The 19,022-nt window shown below is 45.1% G+C and overlaps 1 protein-coding gene and 1 long non-coding RNA gene across 11 annotated transcripts in view; both read right to left on the bottom strand.

Moving 5' to 3' along the window:
- Positions 1-9,602, bottom strand: part of LOC123331535 — a 13,452-nt gene extending 3,850 nt beyond the window's left edge. Inside the window, exon 1 of the long non-coding RNA XR_006548221.2 lies at positions 472-9,602. This is a non-coding gene — a long non-coding RNA (uncharacterized LOC123331535). The remainder of the gene's footprint in view (positions 1-471) is intronic.
- The window catches only part of AUTS2 (activator of transcription and developmental regulator AUTS2), a 1,208,197-nt gene that overhangs the window by 226,228 nt on the left and 962,947 nt on the right, over positions 1-19,022 (bottom strand). The gene's annotated exons all lie outside the window — the stretch shown is intronic.

Raw genomic sequence — 19,022 nt, 5'->3', positions numbered from 1 at the left:
ACTCGGGACAGGGGTGCATGGCCGTAGGGAAGGGCAGACGGAGGGAGCTGGCAGACTGAGACTTACTGTCAAGGGCCCGGCGAGTCCTTGAGCCCTCGGGAAACCAAACTTGGTCCTTAAGTCAATAAAGTGTAGAGAGCGAAAGAGGAGATCAGAGGGGAGATGGGAACACGACAAGTTCACAGCAGAGATGGAAGGCAATGTGGAGGAAGGCAGAAGAGAGCAAAACCTTGGAAAAGAATGGGCTGTGTCCCTGCAGGAGAATAGAGAGGCCGTCAGGGAAAGAGAGGCAAGTGAGGGGGCGGGTGGAGGTCGTGAAGGGAACTGGATGCTCGGTGGAGATGGAGGAGCCGGAGGGAAGACAGCAGACAGGAGGGGGTTGGGGCGGAGCAGATTTGGTAGTCAGATAAAGATAAGATTCTGGGTAAAGATAAGATTCAAGGTTCATTGGATATGAAGTCAGCGGATCACCTTGTGATGAGAGGCTTCTCAGGGTTCAAGTTCTTCTCCAGCAAGTCTGATGTGAAGCACGTGGAACAAAGTCAGGCTTCAAGCAAGGTGCTGGGTGAGGGATGACCCTGGAGAATGGAGTCCCTGTAGATGAGGCCTCTTCACGTGAGCCAACAGTGAAGACCGGCTGTTGCAGGTAGGACTAGGCGGGGATTTCAATAAACCCTGTGTGAGCCGTGACTCAGCTCTCTACAGGCCAGATCCGCCTAACCCACTCTCGTGGACGGGTCAAACCTTTTTAGGATCCCTGGGCTGAGCTCTCCAAATATGCTCTGGTTAAAACAAGGAGTGGGCATGGCTCACACAGTTGTCTACACTGCAGGGCCTGAAAGAGTTTCTGAGAAAGACCACACCCTTCTCAGATCTGAATCATCTCACCGTCTTCATTAACTCTGACAGAGAGTTTTAGCAAGTTTCTTTAGTTCTGTTTTGAGAGAGAGAGAAAAAAAAAAAAAAGCAAGGAAGAGAGACACGTACCAAAATAACCAGCTTTAACAAATGGCTACTGGTTTAAAAATAGTGCAGGGTTTGAGTTTTTGCCTTTATCTCAGTGGTTGACCTTGCTAATACAGTATGTAGATCTCTTGCCAACTAATCGGCCGACTGTAAAGCACGGCTTCAAGCTGTGGTCAATGATCTGTAACGGGAATGAATGAGAGGGTTTTAGCAGCCAGGATCTGCAGCCTACTATCTGTATCTGACAGCTGTCGCCTCTCTGCAGAGGCCAAGGCCTAGACCTTCATTTAAAAGCAGCATGGCTGATCAGATTACTGGGACAGTGTGTCAAAACTGACTGTGCTGAACTAGGGAGACAGAAAGTAAATCTATAAATAGTAGTCTTGCTGCCTCCATGAAGCACTGAAGGGTAACCAGTATTGAGCAGCAAATGCAATGTTTAGTCTTTGCAGCCAGTGGGACACGACCGCAGCCAGATCAGAAGCCCTGCTCTATGATATCATGTCATGGAAAGACCGGCTTTATGGGCAAGAATTTAAAAGAGTTACATTCTTGGCAACGGGAATGGTCGCACAGCAATAATTGGTTTGAACCAACTTTATGAGCTAACAAGGTTCCCCAGCACTTAATAATGTCCTCGGGGCACCCGGACTCAGCAAGTCACCTTTCCCATAATGTGCCGGCTGCCTGCTTCCGACAGTCCCCGGGGACCGCCAGTGTTGAAACACAGAGAGTGATAAAATAAGAGGCTCTCCATTTGATATCTATTATAGATGTCAACTGGGTCTGCAACCAGAACAGCTGCACAAAGTGCTCGGGGAGCCCGGAGCATCGTGAGGGTGTGTTATCTATAGACCATGCTGATAGCATGGCTTAGACACTGGACATCGCCGGTTATAAATGAGCCAGCTGACATTTTAGAGTGTGTACCAAGTCTTCCAAGAACCATTTGTCACTCTTCAAGGTTTCCGCTGATAAAACCTGGGATGTCTAAAAATTTGTCAACAACCGCAGAAAGTAACCCTGAGGTCATGGCAGGGGGTGACGAAGAATGTGCTTACTTGAAATTCTCCAAACACACAGATGGAACGCTGGTGGTGACAGGGTTCCAAAGGCCTCTCCAGGCTGTGGAGTTCCCAACCAGCTGTGGTGTGGACACGGCCGTGGTGTGCTCCTAACCAGGCAAACACGGACCTGGCCTCAGCGAGCAAGGCCCTGGACCGCTGGCTCTGCCCTCTTCAGACCACTCCTCACTGGGGTGGAGATGGTGGGCATTAAGCAAGTGTTTCCCCGCCACCCCCCCAACCCAAGAGAAAAAAAGGACAGTTGGTTTGTCCTTGGATCTTTTTTTTTTTTAAGTTCAAATTAAATAATAATTTTTTAAAAAAAAAACCAATGTTAATAACATTGACAGGCACAACTCTAGGGCTTTATGTTAGAGCTGAATTTAAATCTCACAACCTGCTGAAGCAGGTACTTATATGATGTCCATTTCACAGATGAAAAACAGACACGGAGAGGTTACATGAAGTGCTCAAGGTCACACAGTCAGAGGAGGGCCAGGATTAGACGTGGCAGGCCAGCTTCAGGGCTACCCCGGAAATGGTCGCCTCAGAAAGACACTGTGAGAAAGTGAGCATGTGGAAAGAGAAGACCAAAGTTGCTCATTTGGAACTGGGTGGGAATGAAAAAATAAAAGAAGGTGAACAAAAGGCCATCTCTGTCTTCCTGGCTGACTCTGAACGAATTTGCTCTGCAATGATTATGTGACAAGCGTTTTCCAAGCACGTCTGTCCCTAGGCTCTGGGCAAGGCAGTATAAGAGTGGAGCAGAAACCACCATGAGAAAGCCAGGATAGTGTTTTTGCTCATTTGCGGGCCTCTACCCTGGAATGCCATGCGATTCAGCCTCTTCAGACATTAGAAGACACCTTTCAGCTAAAGAATCCGGGGAGTGGAGGGGGCAGATATTGCGGGGCAGTGGCGGTGAGGGGGACACAGGCTGACAGGAAAACAGCACAAGGAAGTGCTGTGAACGCAAATGAGCTGATGAGCCTTTGGGCTGACATTGAGGTCACTTTGCCCGATCGCTGCTGGCCATTTGGGGGCTCCTGCTGGCACTCTGTGCTGCCCGGAAGACAGGAGAATAAGCCTAATTAAAAAGTCCCATGTGCTCCCATGGCTTTAAAAGTGTCACACTGGCTGTCTGTCACTATCTCTTGGAATCATGATGCAAGAGCTGAGAGGAATAACTGGAGATCATTTAATGCAACCTCCTGGATTCAACTTCAATGAATGAAAAAGTGGGGCCCCCCTCAAAGGCTAAGTGGCTTGCCCAACAACAAAAAGCCAGAGACAGACAGAACCAGGAGGGGACCCATGTCTGGGAGCTCCCAACGGAAATATTTTTTTCTACCATTCCATAGCAGGGTCCATGAAATGAATGCAGTGCTATGGGATCAGCAAATTCAATCGAGTCAAATGTGTGTTTTGAAAAAAATAAAAAATCAAGAATGAAGAAACAGAGTTTGAAGAACATTCAACATTCATGAGGTGGGCCCATCTCAGGTCACTGGAGACATTTCTCTGGTGCAAAGGTTTTCTTAATAAAGGGTTTCATTGGCCAGTTGGATCGAGACATGCACACACTGATATTTTGCTCCTGGCAATACCTTAAAACCCCCAGTTAGGCGAGAGTAAAAAACGGCAATGGCCTTGAGAGCGCAGCATGGTTTATACATGGCGTACTCATCTTTGAGGGTTTGGAGAAATCTACGAGGGATCCGATGCTTTTCCACCTATTGACATTTACAAAGCAGTTTAAATCATGCATGAGAGGCCTCAGGCACACGCAGTTCACAAAACATAACTCTGAGCTCCCAGGGAATTTAAGCTGACCAACACTCTTTATTAGAACCGACAGTGAAAGACAGCTATTGCGAAATTCGTACCAGAAATGCTATACCAAGATGACAGCTTTAATGCCAGTGGATATATTATGTAGATTACCTGACTCAAATCTTTCTTGTTAAATAAGTTTCATGCATTCTTTTTTTTTTTTTCCCTCCTCAAGAAAATCCTTCTGGCTTCACTGAGGGAGTACTCCTTAAATTCCTTGCTCATTCATCTGGTTTTCAATATTTTGGACATGCTAGGTTAGCATGAAAGATCAGATAGAGATATTTAAACAGTGGGAAACAGATAAACCTTTAAATGAACAACAGAACTGAACCATGAATTAAGTGTTTCAATGTTATTTTTTTATATAATATTCCAATAATTAATAATTTTGAAAAAAGAAACACCTTCCTTGGGCTGATTCATTCTAGATATTTGATTCCAACGTAATCTGAGATTTTAAATCTATATAATTATAAATTAAGGGTAATTTCGCGTGCATGCTTTTATAGGCCAAGAATTTCGAGGCAATAAGGTCCCACTGAAAACTGGCCAGGAACAAAAGACAGTGAGACTACTCTCTAATCTTCACAGAAATCGAAATACAATGTAGATGTTTTAAATTCTGCGTGAGGAGGAGACAGAAGGCGTAGGTCAATACGACTGAGGTCAGAAAAGGAAATCATGGGTCTTTTTGGCCTTGGTGACAGTTGGCCAAGGGCAAGCTTGACGGAGCCTGAATTAGGATAAGGCTGCTATTACTTGGAGGCCCCTGACGCTCTGAACGGATCAGATTCTTTGCTTCCTGTGCTAGACTTTCCAGCCTGCCTCAGCCCTATACGCTCTGTTCCATGTTCTCACTGCTCGAGCACAGCCTCCTCCACAGGGCACTGCCTTTTCTAAGCAGCATAGCAACCAGTGTGTTTGTGAAGTGACACGCGTTCTTCAGCACTCAAGGTTCACATTGCTTGGAATGTTCTCTGTGGTTGTGTACACAGTATGAATCGAGCTGCCTTGAACTTGCTTCTCTATTCTGCTTTAATGGTTATAGCAAAGGGGTTACAGAATCCAGGAACACCAAACTCTGTCTCTAGGCTCCATAAATCACATGCCACTTTCACGTAATGATTGGTATTTTTCAAACATATAGATGCTTCGGTGATTATAAAAATACATTTTCCTTTTATAAGCACAAGTAAATTCACAGTCACTCTATAGTCCTGGCGTATTTTTTTTTTTGAAATGGATGTGTTTTTCAAACACATATAAAAGTGTTTATACAATAAATGCCCATCTACCATCACCCAGTTTCAACAATAATCAACTCACAGCCAACCTTGTTTCATCTTCACCCTACCCATTCCAACTGCTTCCATCTTTTCAGATAATTTTAAAACAAACCCCAGATATTACATCATTTGATCCACATGTATTTCAGTAAATGCATTTTATATGTTTCAAGACGGCAAAAGCTACAACTATGACTCTGTAGGGCTTTCTTATTTATAACATTTAAAAATTATCCTCATATTCAAAATACAAACTAAAGAACCAATTTTTCAGGTGATTCCAAGGACCTCCATCATATGTTCAAGTTCAAGAGAGGACAATATGCAATTTCTTGATAACTACTAGGGAACGATGTGTTTATCTATTGTTTAAGGAATAATCTTCAAATGATTTCCTGAATGATACCCACCAACTACGCAAACATAAATTCACAACATTGTAATCAAAGCCCAAAGAGTGAATATGCTAATAGAATGAGCTTGAAATGAACCTCCTGGAAAGGGTTACTGTTAGTGTTGAATAAGAGATATATCACATATCTTGTAACCTAAGTAGTAAACACAGTTGCATATCCCACAAGCAAGCCATTGTCTTTCAAAAGATGATAATAAAGAAGCTGCAGATATATTTTTATGTGCTGGCTATAAAAACACAGGCATGAATCACCACTTGACAATCCCAGATCATATACAATCCTTAAGTGACCCTCCGGACGCTGAGCATGAAGAAGACTGAGGCAGTCTGATACCCTGCAATCATCCAAATAAACTTCAAAAACACATTGCCTTCTGTGCTTACAGTCATGTCTTAAAAATCACAGCACTGAATGAATTACATTATATTAATAGAACCGACAGCTGATGAAATAATGCAAGAAAAATAATCTACTAGGTGACCTCAAATGAAACCACAAAGACATTAGGCTAATGGAAGTAAAATCGCTCATTGCACAGTGATTTTACTTTTCAAATTTTATACTCAAGTAAAAAAAGTCAACCTAAACCTTCCTCAGGATATTACATATTGAAATTAACCACAAAATACTTCCAGAAAGGAGGCTTATTTCAGAAAATCTATATGCATTTTGATTTTTTCAAGCGTGAGCAAGCTTTCTATATCACAGGGTGGTTAACCGTGGAAAAAAATACCACAGTGATATGACATAAGTGAAGATCATTGATCTGAAATAGCCTATAATTACCATTTTAAGGGCAGAACACCTGTTTTACTGAGGGACCATACATATGCAGTGCACTTCCTCACTATAACGACAAGAAGAGTGAAGGATGGCCCACAGTTCCTCAAACTCCATCTCTTTTCTGACTTTCACTTCTGTGGTTAGGCGGCGAGACAGCCCACGTGAGAGAGACATGGGGACGCAGCCTCACTTCCCCTCCCCTCAGAAGCTGAGCACTTCTCTTCATTCTCTCTGCGAAGACAACAGGAGTACAAAGGCGAACTTTCATAATCCACGCAGATCCCATTAAGACAGACGAACCCAAGTTTGGCCGCACCATGTGAGGCATGTGGGATCCTAGTTCCCTGACCAGGGATCGAACCTGCGCCCCTGCAATGGAGGCACTGGAAGTGCTGAGTCTTAACCACTGGACCACAAGGGAAGTCCTCAACAACTTTTTATTTTCAAAAAATCCTTCCATCACAAAATTGAGCTCCAGAGAACAGCACATATAATTGGGAATAATAAGCACAGGTGGGATTACGCACAGGTGTTTCAGAGCAGCATAAAATCTCTTGTGACTTTAGAAATAACTGCTGTGCTTCCTTCATTTCAGTCTTTAGAGGTAAGAGTTTAGTTCCTTAAATTTTCTTAAAATTTCAGAGAGCCGTTATCACTACTGGGTTACATCAGAGAATAAACATCCTTTGGTCCGATCTCCAGTGATAAATGGAACTTTCCTCTCCTTTACAATATCCTGCCAAGTGGCGAGTGCTTGGTGATGGCAAGAGTACTCGTTCCTGAGGTAGGTAGTTCCATGTTTACAAAGCTCCACTGTGAGATTTTAGCTCAGAGCAAGAAAGAGCTCTCTGTCTTCCTGTAGTTTCCACTCATTCTTCCTAGCTCTATCCTTAGATATCCCACAAGGTGATTCTAATCTCTTTTTCACTTGAAAGGATTTTAGGTACAGCACTGCAGAAAGTCTCTGTATTCCTCAGAACTTGTCTTCTCTGGGCAAACATTTATAGTCATTTTAACAGTTCACAGAACTGAGCTTCAAGAACACTTCAGCCATCATTTGCTTATTCATTTGTGTGTTCATTCATTCAATTATTCAGGTAAACATTTGTAATTATTTCAAGTATTCTTCATAAGACATGCTTCAACAATATCTTGCTCATGGACCTAGAGATTATTCTACTAAAATGAAGTGAGTCTGAGAATGACAAATATCACATCCCCACCTATTTATGGAATAAAAAATGATAAAAATGAACTTAGTTACAAAGCAAAAACAGACTCACAGTACAGAAAATAATCTTACGGCTACCAAGGGGTAAAGTGGGGGATGAATTAGGAATTTGGGATTAACAGATATATACTTCCATATATAAAACAAACAACAAGGATCTACTGTATAGCACAGGGGACTACACTCAATATATTATAATAACCTATAATATAATTTGAAAAAGAATATACACATATATATATATATATACACACACACACACACACATAAAACTGAATTAGTTTGTGGTGCATCCGAAACTAACACAAAATTGTAAATCAACTATACATCGATAAAAGTTTTAAAGAATATCTTACTGTTTGCTTATTTCATTCATTTATTCATTCACCCAGCAAACACTGAGAGAGCCCCTATCTGTATTAAGTTCCTGGGTGCTCTGGACACAAGAAATGAGGGGCCCCTTGTGACACGCAGATACAGAATCACAGTGCTGTGTGGTAAGCGCTGTCCTCAAGGTATGTAAATGAATAGGGCATGCGCACGTGCTAAGTTGCTTCAGGCGTGTCTGACTCTTTGTGATCCCATGGACTGTAGCCCGCCAGGCTCCTCTGTCCACGGGATTCTCCAGGCAAGGATACTAGAGTGGGTTGCCCTGCCCTCCTCCAGGGGATCTTCCTGACCCAGGATCAAACTCACGTCTCGCGTCTTCTGCATTGGCGAGGCGGGTTCTTTACCACTGGTGCCACCAGGGGTGACATAAATAAGCACGTATTCCAAGATCACTTCTAAAGGCTTTATAATATCCTAGCCTATCAATACAGACGCCAAGCTAACCTTCTACTCCACCTGGAGTGAGTTTTTTTCCTAGCAGAAGCCACAGGTTGTACTGCTGTAGAAGACAGCCTATGGCAGAGTTGGTTGTCTGCTCAGCAGACTGCACCCTGGTCTCTGCTTTCAGAAAAACCAGCTCTGTTCAGGTATCAGACAGCCATGGGCCCAGCCCAGGAGATGATCTACGGTCTAAGTTAATGTGTATTGGCTAGTGACTGGTTTGGGTAGACGGGTGACCAAGTTCAAGCCTGTCATTCATGAGATGAATGAGAAAATGCTGCAGAACCTCTGGAAAGGATTTTCCCTCCAAATACAAAGAAACATACATGAAGGAGGAGGTCTGTCCTCTTCCTTTTCCTGGAGTATAACGTGGGGACCCAAAGCTTACAGCTGGAGTAGCTAGCTTGTCTACTTAAGGAGAAGCTAGGAGATCCTCAGAGAAACTGGTCCTACACACTCATATGGCTAACTCTGGACATTTATTTTGTGAGATAACTAACTGAACATCCCTCTTTTATGGCCATTTTTGGCTAGGCCTTCTGTTACTTGCAGCCAAAAGCATTCTAATATGCAGTCTTCAGAGCAAGGGTCTTGGTATACTGGTTCAAATGAGGCATCAGACTCTTATGTAAAACAAGAAAGACACCAATTTGAAAATGGAGAGGGAACCTATGATCTCATATGCCAAGATTTAGAAAGGGAGAGTAAAGACTAGAGGAATTAAATTATCACATGGCAATGACAGTCTCCCCCTGGCTTGGAAACTTTCCTTCCAAGCCAGGGCAGGGAAACAGGACCATTTTATCTCACTTTTGATCACAGACACAAACTTTTAAAACTTTCTAGAGTCTGACTTGTGTAAAGGAAAAGGACAGATGCTATGATATATATACTAACAAGTAAAGAGACTGAAATACCCAAAGCACTTCAGAGAGTTGCAACTTTAAGTCACACTTTCAATCCTTTGTCCCATTCTGCTTTTACTTAATTCTGCTGCTTTCAACGACATAACCCAATACACTAAAAACATCAACTGTATTTGACCGGGGATTATACAACTTTGTTTCCAGTTCAGTTCAGTCGCTCCGTCGTGTCCAACTCTTTGCAACCCCATGGACTGTAGCACACCAGGCTTCCCTGTCCATCACCAACTCCCAGAACTTACTTAAACTCAATTCCATTGAGTCAGTGATGCCATCCAACCATCTCATCCTCTGTCATCCCCTTCTCCTCCTGCCTTCAATCTTTCCCAGCATCAGGGTCTTTTCCAATGACTGAGTTCTTCACATCAGGAGGCCAAAGTATTGGAGTTTCAGCCTCAGCATCAGTCCTTCCAATGAACATTCAGGACTGATTTCCTTTAGGATGGACTAGTTGGATCTCCTTGCAGTCCAAGGGACTCTCAAGAGTCTTCTCCAACAACATAGTTCCAAAGCATCAATTCTTCAGCACTCAGCTTTCCTTATAATCCAACTCTCACATCCATTCATGACAACTGGAAAAACCATAGCTTTGACTAGATGGACTTTTGTTGGCAAAGTAATGGCTCTGCTTTTTAATATGCTGTCTAGGTTTGTTTTAGTCCTCAGTAACAGGACATTAGATGCTTTAAGACAAAGGTTTTAGGAAAAACAAGAGGAAAGGAACCTGTCAGTGAAGCACAGTAGGTCCCCTACATAGGAGCCTTCAAGTTATGAACTTCCAAAGACGTGAATGAGGCCCTGTACGCCAGTGGCTGTACTATACTACTGTACTTTTAAAGGTATTGTGCTGCGAGATTAAAAATGTTTTATTTTTTTGTGTGTTTGTCTTTTATGTCTCATTTGTATGAATAGTATTATAAACCTGTCACAGTACAGTACCGTATAGCTGATTGTGTTAGTGGGTACCTAGGCTAACGCTGTTGGAATTAAAAACAAACTGGACTTACAAATGTGTTTGCAGAATGGAATCTGTTTGTATGGAGGGGACTTACTGTATGCTACAGATGGGAAGAACTTTTGAGGCCAGCACTGGGAGTCTTAAAGTCTTTGGAGTTGTGATTTCCCAATCATTGGAGACAGGGAGGTCAAGGAATGAGGAGTCCAGGATGGTCAGGGTCCTCCGGCAAGCCTCCTGGACTCCCCATTTCCTTGACCTCCTTGTCTCCAGTGACCAGGAAATCACAATCCTACACTTGGTATTGTTATCAGTAGTGACAGGATGGAGTGCATGGCAGTGGGGTTGGAGGGCTGAGGTGGATGGAAGGAAGACCACTGGAGGCAGGGAGGTCAGGAGGCTCAGGCGGACTGCCCTCGTGAATGCTGAGTCGTAGTGTAAAGACTGTTCAACTACAACACTAAAAATTTCAACAAACTCGGGCAGGGGGTGGGTGGTAGTGGGTAAGAAAGGGCAGACGTGATATAACCTGCTGCATGGCTTTCAAAGTAGCATTTTCTTAAGATGAAGGAGGAACAACTTATCTGTTTTCATAGAAGAAGGGGAGGAGAAGGACAGCTAGAAGGCTTTGCTCCCGAGCCTCGTTTCTACAAGCGCACTTACGTACAGCAACACACTACATCACAGCAAGCAATGTGCTCCGCCTGGGAACACAGGTGGGCAGTCCAGAAACACAGCAGAGGAATAAACTTTGTTACTATTTTTCTCATGGCTAGATCATCACTCACATGTTTGATAACACTCAGGAAGGGGTTGTCCTATAGTAGTGCATTTTTCACAGAGCTGAAGTTACACCTTTAAGTAAGTCATTCAACTATACCAAGAGACATCGTCTCTGCCTCTCTATTTAAAAATGCCCTATACTTGATTACTTGAGTTCAGTCACATCTTCTCTTGAGGACAGAGGTTTCCATTTATGGGGCTCAGTAACTGTACCTGCTGGGCTTCCCTGGTGGCTCAGTGGTAAAGAACCCACCTGCCAATGCAGGAGATGTGGGTTCGTTCCCTGGGGTGAGAAGATTCCCTGGAGGAGGGAATGGCAACTCACTCCTGTATTCTTGCCTGGAGGATTCCATGGACAGAGGAGCCTGGCAGGCTACAGTCCATGGGGTCCCACAAGAGTCTGACACAAATGAGCGACTAAACAACAGTTTTACCTGCTACTGTCACTGACCGGCTGAAGGGATGCTCCCAGGGGTTGATGGGTGAATGCCAGCGGGTATCAGTCCTTTCACTGAAGGATCCCCTCCTCCTGCTTAGTTGCTAGGAAAGAACTACTAGTTCTTCACTAAGAACTAGCCCAGTGCTGAGTTTGATCTTTTCCTTCTACCATCAGTTGGTTCTTAACTTCTGGCAATGCAAACAGTGATTTGCTCCTTAATTTTGCATTGAGTGTCTATTTGGGGACCCAACGGTAGGGACACCTGGAGCAGGGAACCAAGGGCCTGGGCTTCGGGAACAACACGTTGCTGCTCTGAATCAGGCCCCGTTTGCACAGTGGGAGCCATAGGAACTCCAACTTCGGAGACAGCGACATATCTCAACATTTGTGCCAGCCAGGGAACAACTCATCAACGCTCCCCACCCGCAACAGGAGAGCCGGCAGGAGCGAAGGTGGGAGCCTCCTGACTCCACCTGGCTTGGACGCCGCGCGTGCGGGGTGCAGCTGGGTTCGTTCACGGAGCAGACTGAGGCCGTGTGCTGTGGGTCCTCTTGGCTACCTGGCAGAATATTCCTGCCTTACTTGGAGCCACAGGCAAACAACTCTCTGCTCCGGCTTCTGGAAGGAGGGCCTGCATCGCCTCTCGGCTGACTGGTGGATGCGCGCAGACACAGAAGGTGACGCTGACAGTCAGCATCAGATCTGACTGCTCCTGACAAGTCCTGTGATACAGCAACCTCCGGGACCGGAGGACACATCTGCGAGGAGATGCAGTAGCTGCCATCTGCACAAACTGCATTATTTAACTGCGCTGGCGCTGATTAACATTTGCTGTAACCTATGCTAATGGGCTCTGGGGCTTTGCATGTCTGCTACACAGTGGCACAGCTGATGTCTCCTGCTCCATCCTTAAAACAGGATGCTTTAATTTTTAATGGAGCACATGTTCGATTGGCTATACAAACAGGCTAATCTGCAAAGCATGTGCTCAATAACAAGCTCGGCTATGCCGCCAGAATATCAACACGGCTCGGCCAGAGCTGGGGGAGAGGGGGTGGGCCTCCTGCTCGCCACCGTGGTCAATGGCTGGGGGCTGGCTGGCTCAGAGCCGAGGGGCGGCTGCAGCCAGCGGCACCTGTGGCCTCCTCTGGCCCCTCTGTGGGGGGGGTTCTGCTTCTGGGTACCCGCAAGCCTTAGCTGGCAGGGAAAAGAACAAAACTGTCACCCGGCAGGTTCAGGCCTCTGGTGTAAAGCCAGATGTGGCATTAAAGATGAAACTCCCCTCTGCTGCAGAGGCATGACTAGAATGAGACATATGCATCCAGCTTAACAGACTGGAGGCCACGTGGCCTGCGCTCTGCTTAGTGATGAGGATTTAAACACAAGTAACCAACAATCCTTGACTCCACAAAACCCCCGCCGATAACCACAGCGCCAGTGTGAACAGTGGGGTGTCAGATGTCGGGACAGAATTCTCTGGGAGCACAGAGGAGGACACATACACAGGAGGCAGTTGAGCTGGGTTTCGAAAGAAGGGCAGGAATTTCCCAGCAGCACTTAAGATGACCCTCGGAGACAAAGAGGCACACGTGTGGGGTTGAGTTGGAGGCGATCACACAGAGATGCCTGGTGAGAAGCTGGCGGTCTGGATCCAGAGCTCACGAGATAACTTAACACTAGAGACAGAAACGTGGGTATACGGGGAATGCTGACACAAGGAAAACCCGAGAGAAAACAGTTCAGGGTGGAAAGAAAGATTCAAAACTGGAAGCCTCTGGGGTTTAATGTAAGGGAAGGTTACGAGAAGTAGCCCAGAGAGGCGCGTAAAGATCATGAGGAAAGGGAAATCTCAGGAAAGGAAGACAGGTCTCGAGCCTCAGAGCTGTCAAGGAATGAAGCCTGGAGGGCTCTGTCACAACCAGGATCGTCACTTTGCCGTAATCACGATCCTGGTCCTTAGCGGTACAAACCGCTTTTCCATACAGCATTTCATAACGACCCTGTAAGACAGGCCGGTGTCACTACCACATTTTCTAGATGAGGAAATGGGGTCAGAAGAGGGAGAAGATTTCCCAAGGCCAAGCAATCACAGCCAGAGTGACAGAGCTGGGGCTGGAAGCCCACTCCGCGAAGTCTCAGCTCCAGAAGGGACACTGTGCCAGGGACCAAGGAATGAAGGCCCCAGCTCTAAGGAGATTCCCAAGTCAACTCTCTCAGTGGCAGCCCTCCTCTGGGATATGCACCCAGTACACCTGGTATACTCATGTCCCTGCGAAGTCCTGCAGGTGAAAACCACCTGCCCAGGAAAGCAACGTGTCTAGCTTCATTTAACCCACTTGTTTGTTCATGGGATCATTTTTTCAGGTTACACCTTTCCTCTTAACATTCCTTAACAGAATTAATGAAATGCTCCTCTAATGAACTCAAAGGATTGTTTCCAGCAGCAGGGTCTTGGTTTTCAACAGTGCCTGACTAGGGTCGATGGATCGGTGGTCATCTAACCGCACACTTTCAACTGTCCAGAGGGGTCTGTCTCCACTGTTCTCTCCAGATAATCTAATATCTGTCATGATGGATGGTGTTTATTGTTTCATCAGGGAAAGGACTTATTTTATCCACCTCTGCATCCACAGAGTACAGCTCTGTTACCTGGCAAGAACAGGAACCCAGCGAATGTCTGTTGGATTGAACTGAATGAACATTCTGTAATGGTGTTAGACGAGAGCAAAGCCAACTACTAGAGCGAATCCAATCAACACAGGCTCAAAGCTTCAACCCATGGCTCCTCAGCAGCGCTCATCATCCAAGGCCACTGTTCAACAAGACAGCTGATCCCTATCCTCTGGGCAGTACTTGGGAACTCGGCTTTTGGATCTTCCCCAGGTGCCCTCCCTCATCAGTTGCACAGCCTTATCTTGGCCCCTGGGCAGCTAGCTTCTCAGCCTCTGCAGCCCCTGGCTTCCCTCTTGCCTGGCCACACGATGTAGTGGACTTTGTTGCTAAGCATCTGACATTCTGCCTCCGGGCTAGCTCCTTTGAGGAGAGAAAGCCACGGAGTTAAGAGACATCTGAAGGAAAGCCAGAGCATCCAAGGGCTAAAGAGCACTCTTGGAGAACATGCGGTTTGTTGGTGCGTAGTGTTTTTCTCTAGATGGCAGGGTGTCTGAGGACTTAGTCAGCTTGGGGGCTACTACTAAGTGTCCATCCCAGAGATGGGGTAGTTGAAGAATTGAAAGGCTTTCCCACTAGGATTCCCAATACAACCTTACAAATCCTTTTCAAAAACCATCCAGCTTGGACTTCCCTACTGGTCCAGTGGTTAAGAATCTGCCTGCCAAAACAGGGGACACGGGTTCGATCCCTTGTCTGGAAAGATTCCACATGCTGCAGAGCAACTAAGCCCTGAGCCACGACTACTGAGCCCACACTCTAGAGCCTGTGCCTCAAAACAAAGAGGAGCCACTGCCATGAGGAGCCCACAGGCTGCGACTAGAGAGCAGCCCCAGCCCTCTGCCACTTGAGAAAGCCCCTCCACAGCAATGAAGACCCAGCACAGCCAAAAATAAAATAAAATACATTAAAGAGAGTCATCAGCTTAGGGGACATCCCTGGTGGTCCGGTCGTTGGGAATCTGCCTGCTAATGCAGGGGACATGGGTTCAGTCCCCGGTCTGGGAAGATTCCACATGCTGCGGGGCAACTAAGCGCATGCTCCACAACTACGGAGCCCATCTGCTCTAGGGCCTGCGCTCCAAAACGAGAGAAGCCGCCGTAATGAGCAGCCTCTGCACTGTAACTAGAGCAGCTCCCGCTCGCCACAGCTAGAGAAAGCCTGCACACAGCAGTGAAGAGCCAGCACCGGCATAAATAAATGAACAAACACTTAAAAAGGAATAACCTTTATTACCATCAACTTGCAAATATTTACCTCTACCTGCCCAAGTCCCCAGATTTTACAGTAGTTCTTTCTGTAGTTACCAAAGTCACCCAGACCTCCCTGCTGCTCTCACTTGCTCATTTAGAACATGGAGATTTTTTTTTTTTTCCTAATGCCTACAAGGATAGAGTTGACTTTTGGTAACCAGCTGCATTGTTGAGATCCATGTGTATCACGGCCACAGCACAAGAATGCTACCCGACAGACCCTGTGAAGAAGGTAAAGGAGTCATTTGGGCCCAGCCTCACATTGGCTCCCCTTGCCCTTCCAAGGAGCATCGACCCCCTTTTTTTTTCCCCCTTGAAGTTGTGCCCTGGTAGTGTTTTATTTTCTTGTAAGACTTTTAAGAAGCCATAGCATGTGATAAACAATGACACGAGAACTAAGTTTCCAGGGTTCTGTCCACACCACCTAGAAAGAAGACCTGGATGGAGGATGAATGACTAGAACAGAAAGTGAAAGGGTTGATCGCTCAGTTGTGTCTGACTCTGCCACCCCACGGACTGTAGCCTGGGAGGCTCCTCTGTTCATGGAATTCTCCTGGCAAGAACACTGCAGTGGGGAGCCATTTCTTCCTCTAGCGGATCTTCCAGACCCAGGGATCGGACAGAGCATCTACCCTAACATCTGCCCAGAGTGTGGCTTTCAAGACTTTCACTACTTATGGTCTCCTGCCAAGTTCACTGTTACACAAGTTCAGAAATAAAAGGACAGCAAAGCCGAAATACTTCTGTATCAGATGAGTAAACTGGAGCCTAGCGAGAGCAAGCCTCTTGGCTCACAACAGCACCCTGAACTTGAACTAGTCTTGAACCTGAACTAGTCATGTGGGTGCTGGGTCTGACTTCTTTTTTTCCAATGGGCTGTGCCACACCCAGTGCCACCAGCCATCTTGGTTACCCAGATGGTCAACGGGGCTGCCAGGGAGGGTGGTGTGCTGGAACTATCAAGATATCTCCACGATGGGTACCGTGGGCTGCTCTCTCCAACATGGTTGAAACTAACCCATTTACTTCCTGTCACTCTCGGTAGCCCACAGGCCTGCCACTACGTTCAGATATGGAGGATTTGGGCCATCAGGCACTTTAATTAGTCTGTCTGGAAAAATGAAACTGATCAAATTAAATATTAATCACATATAAACTGTGGATAAATCAGCAGGGGAATCAGCAGGCAGAAAGGGCCCTTCTTAAATGCAGAATTAAAAAAAAAAATTTTTTTTTCAAAGGGGCTCTCCTCCTGCTCTCTGTCCCTTGCCAAGTCAGTTGATTTCAAAGCAAAAACAAAGCTTCTATTTTCCAAGCACAACAACGATGTCTAACCAGAAGTTTCTTTTGCTGAAATATTGAATGGAAAATTCGGTTCCTTAAATCTTTCTAAATCTTTGCCTCTGATTGGGTTCATTAATAAACATGCTGATTTTGTTACAGGGAGAGACATATGGTATAATCCGCTAACAGGAAGAAGTATTTTGCATTTTATTGTAGAAAACAAACATGCAAACAGGTTCTCACAGATGGTTTTCTTAGCTTCTGGGAGGGGAAAAAAAAGCTTAATAATGCTTGAAACTAGTTTTTCTCTTTAACAACAACAACAAAAAATCCTCACACATCTCTAGTGGAACTGCTTATAAATTAGATTAAGTTCCACTCCAAGGTTTTAACAATTTAGAATTCACTTTTTCCTCTTGTTTAAACACACACACACACACACACAGACACTTGTATTTTCTTCCTTCTCCCCTCTCTCCCTTCCTTCTTTTTCTTAGAAACATTAACTTGTTCAGAGAGGCAGAGATAATTCAGCAATGCTTCACTTACCCATCATCATAAAGGAATAAGGTTTTCTCACAAACATAATTTCCAGATAATTGATGGTAACCCTTTAAAGTTTTTCAAATTTGGTGGTGATGGTGGCTCTTTCTTGGAAGTAGACTTCATTTTGTCAGAAAAATTTTAGATTGAAATAGAAACCGAGAAGATAGTACAAAGTATCTCCATACACCCCCACACCCAGTTCCCCCTATTAACATCTTACTAATGCATGGAATATTTGTTACATATAATGAACCAGTATTGATATATTATTACCAACTAAAGTCCATGCTTTATTTTTATTTATTTTTTAAAGTTTTTTTCTTTTGATGTGGACTCCAAGCCAGGCTTCAGCAATATGTGAACTGTGAACTTCCTGATGTTCATGCTAGTTTTAGAAAAGGCAGAGGAACCAGAGATCAAATTGCCAACATCCGCTGGATCATCGAAAAAGCAAGAGAGTTCCAGAAAAACGTCTACTTCTGCTTTATTGACTATGCCAAAGCCTTTGACTGTGTGGATCACAGTAAACTGTGGAAAATTCTGAAAGAGATGGGAATACCAGACCACCTGATCTGCCTCTTGAGAAATTTGTATGCAGGTCAGGAAGCAACAGTTAGAACTGGACATGGAACAACAGACTGGTTCCAAATAGGAAAGGGAGTACGTCAAGGCTGTATACTGTCACCCTGTTTATTTAACTTATATACAGAGTACATCATGAGAAACGCTGGGCTGGAAGAAACACAAGCTGGAATCAAGATTGCTGGGAGAAATATCAATAACCTCAGATATGCAGATGACACCACCCTTATGGCAGAAAGTGAAGAGGAACTAAAAAGCCTCTTGATGAAGGTGAAAGTGGAGAGTGAAAAAGTTGGCTTAAAGCTCAACATTCAGAAAACGAAGATCATGGCATCCTGTCCCATCACTTCATGGGAAATAGATGGGGAAACAGTGTCAGACTTTATTTTTCTGGGCTCCAAAATCACTGCAGATGGTGACTGCAGCCATGAAATTAAAAGACGCTTACTCCTTGGAAGGAAAGTTATGACCAACCTAGACAGCATATTGAAAAGCAGAGACATTACTCTGCCAACAAAGGTTCGTCTAGTCAAGGCTATGGTTTTTCTTGTGGTCATGTATGGATGTGAGAGTTGGACTGTGAAGAAGGCTGAGTGCCGAAGAATTGATGCTTTTGAACTGTGGTGTTGGAGAAGACTCTTGAGAGTCCCTTGGACTGCAAGGAGATCCAACCAGTCCATTCTGAAGGAGATCAGCCCTGGGATTTCTTTGGAAGGAATGATGCTAAATCTGAAACTCCAGTACTTTGGCCACCTCATGCGAAGAGTTGACTCATTGGAAAAGACTCTGATGCTGGGAGGGATTGGGGGCAAGAGGAGAAGGGGACGACAGAGGATGAGATGGCTGGATGGTATCACTGACTCAACGGACATGAGTCTGAGTGAACTCCGGGAGTTGGTGATGGACAGGGAGGCCTGGCGTGCTGTGATTCATGGGGTTGCAAAGAGTCGGACACGACTGAGTGACTGATCTGATCTGATCTGATTTTTAAAGGCTTTACTGCATTTGTTATAACATTGCTTCTGTTTTGTGTTTTGATATTTTGCCCATGAGGCATGTGGGACCTTAGTTCCTGAACCAGGAATCAAACTCAACAACCCTGTATCGGAAGACAAAGTCTTAACCACTGGAACACCAGGTAAGTCCTAAGCCCGTACATTATTTCAATTTCCTT

This window comes from Bubalus bubalis, chromosome 24 (assembly GCF_019923935.1).
Source record: "Bubalus bubalis isolate 160015118507 breed Murrah chromosome 24, NDDB_SH_1, whole genome shotgun sequence".
Classification (NCBI taxonomy): Eukaryota; Metazoa; Chordata; class Mammalia; order Artiodactyla; family Bovidae; genus Bubalus; species Bubalus bubalis.
The sequence above is the reverse complement of the archived record's forward strand: the minus strand, read 5'-3'. Positions and strand labels throughout refer to the sequence as shown.